Below are 2,500 nucleotides of genomic sequence, written 5' to 3' on the forward strand. Positions count from 1 at the left end.
TTTAGGTCTCATGGCATCTCAAGGTGTCAACATTGCAGCCAGTGGACTGAGGGAGGAAATACAGCTTTACTTTGTAGCAGTTCAAGAGCTACCAGCTTTTATCACTTCACAAAAAATTAATCAACAACTCCAAAGCACATGAAGAAGCATATATATATATATATATATATATATATATATATATATATATATATATATATATATATATATATATATGTGACCAGCAGGTGGAGATCTTTTTAAAATTAACAAGATGCACCCAAACACAGACCTTTCAGTGCACAATATTTTATTTAACAATTCCTTTAAAACATTTCCTTTTAAAAACGAGGCTTCAGGCCCACTACTCGGTCCCTGGGACAAAAGGAACACAAAAGGAAACAGGACAGACAAGTTCAATTATTCCAAGGAAATAAAAACATACAATGCAAAACAAATTAGTAAATAAAACCAAACAAATTAGTAACTTCAAATCACAAAACAAGGAACAAGTCGTTGTCATCCGCTTCCAAATGCCCTTCGATGGAGCCGGAGTAGTAATGCCCCGCACACACAGCCTGCCCAATCCGCAACCGGTTTATTTGAGCGGCCCAATCAAACAAGACAAGACAGCAGAGCGTCCAAAGCGCTGCAGCTCCAAACACAATCAAGTGCCTGAAACAGAAAGCCCATTAACTGTGGATCCATATAAGAAAAAACAAACATTAAACAGGTAGCTTACCCAGGGGTGGAAACACAGCCTAACCCGGGAGGAAGCGGGTCAGCAGGTGAGGACCAGATTGAAGCCGCCCACCACAGCAACCCCCAGCTGCAGCCGGCAACGCCATCCGAGCAACACTGCAGAAATGCACGATAAGTGTAGCACCCAAAACCCAACCATGATTTCAGCCACGGATAGCAAAACTGTCACTTACGATCGAAGATGAGTCGACCAAACCCACAAGCCGACATGTAGCCGCCGACCGCAGCAACAGTGGGAGAAACAAAGACGCACGCACCTTGCAGCGGCACGCCCAACTATATAGGCATCTGCCCCGCCCACCAATCAATGGTGCGCTTCCTGCTGCACCCGGTGCGCAGAGTGGGGAGGGGGGGAACACCATCCCACCACATTCATATATATATATATATATATATATATATATATATATATATATATATATATATATATATATATATATATATATATATATATATATATATATATATATATATGTATAATTCCCTTCTCACCCTCCGTGGGTGGTCTCTCTCATCCTCTGAGCTCGGGTCCTCTACCAGAGGCCTGGGAGCTTGAGGGTTCTGCGCAGTATCTTGGCTTGCAGAGAGCAGAGCTGGCTGTTGATGCCAACTACAGACAATTAGCTCATCAGCAGGCTGCTGGATTTAAGCAAGAGTTGCAGAACCATTCGACACCTGATGATTATTGTATTCTATTAGTCTCAAGCCCTCTGTGATCAAGATTATCTCTGTGTTTTTAAAGGTATCTTACCTGTGCTTTCAGGTAGCTACCTGAAAAGATCCTGAAACTCTCTGCGTAGAAAGCGCTGAAGTTCCGTGTAGATGAATGCTTCCTTCAATCCAGCCTCTGTGACACCTGCCTGCCTGCTCTTCCATAATAATAACAACCTGCAAGCAACTTCTGGCTCAAATCCATCCAACTCAAATCCTTGGACCTATTGTGTGGCTGCATCAGTGACGTGTGGTCATTTACCGCTACTTAATTTCAGTAATTTAGTGCAAAAGTGAAGCTGATATCACATATAGATTATTCCATATACACGGTTTTAGGTGTCATTGGGTTTTTTTGTCAATTAGGCTGTTCGACCACATGAATTTGGTGTCTTCGGAGACCAGAAACTACCATATTTGAAACCAGGCTCCAGAGTTTTAAAAAGCCAGTTTTGTGTCAGCCACGTCTTTTTCTACACAATGATATTGTAGCTCCATCCGCATTCGCATCACTTTTATCAATAACAAACATGGCGCCGTTCTGCAAGTTTGTGTCGTTCTGTGGTGGTGTTACAACGCCGCCAACTGGACACATTGATAGCCATACATTGTTATGGCTATTTGGTGTCATGATCTGAGCTCCTTGTGTGATCTATAGATTGTTGCCAAGAGGAATATTAGTGACACTGTGGTGGATGCTCCTACCACCACCACAGTATTAATTAATTTGAAGTAGTTAGTATTAATTTCTTTATTAGTATAATTTATAGTTTAAGTTAGTTATTTCATTTAGACATATATTTTCTAATCGGTGCACACTTTAGTTAATGTCTGTCTGAATGGGTCATTTATACTTGTTTTTGTTTGAGGTGCCGCTTATAGGGACCAGCTGGTGGAGGAACCTGGGGCAAACAATCTACAAATTTCTGAAAGACTGAAGGGGAGACTTCAAGTTGTTTTTATTTAATTTTGTCACTTAAATATTCACTTATTGTTTGTGCTAAGTTAAAGTTATTTTTGCTTTATTTGTTTATAGAATGCTTTAGTT

At 40.8% G+C, this 2,500-nt stretch overlaps 1 long non-coding RNA gene across 1 annotated transcript; it reads right to left on the reverse strand.

Moving 5' to 3' along the window:
* Window positions 1–272: 272 nt before the first annotated feature.
* LOC148160496 (uncharacterized) lies at window positions 273–1,111 on the reverse strand. Its single transcript, XR_015765085.1, has 2 exons — window positions 722–1,111; window positions 273–654 (listed from the first exon to the last, which is right to left on the reverse strand). It is a non-coding gene; the product is annotated as an uncharacterized LOC148160496 (long non-coding RNA).
* Between the last annotated feature and the right edge of the window lie 1,389 nt (window positions 1,112–2,500).

The sequence above is a fragment of the Poecilia mexicana genome, unplaced genomic scaffold, assembly GCF_051168715.1.
Source record: "Poecilia mexicana isolate PSO_F unplaced genomic scaffold, ASM5116871v1 scaffold_2, whole genome shotgun sequence".
NCBI lineage: Eukaryota > Metazoa > Chordata > Actinopteri > Cyprinodontiformes > Poeciliidae > Poecilia > Poecilia mexicana.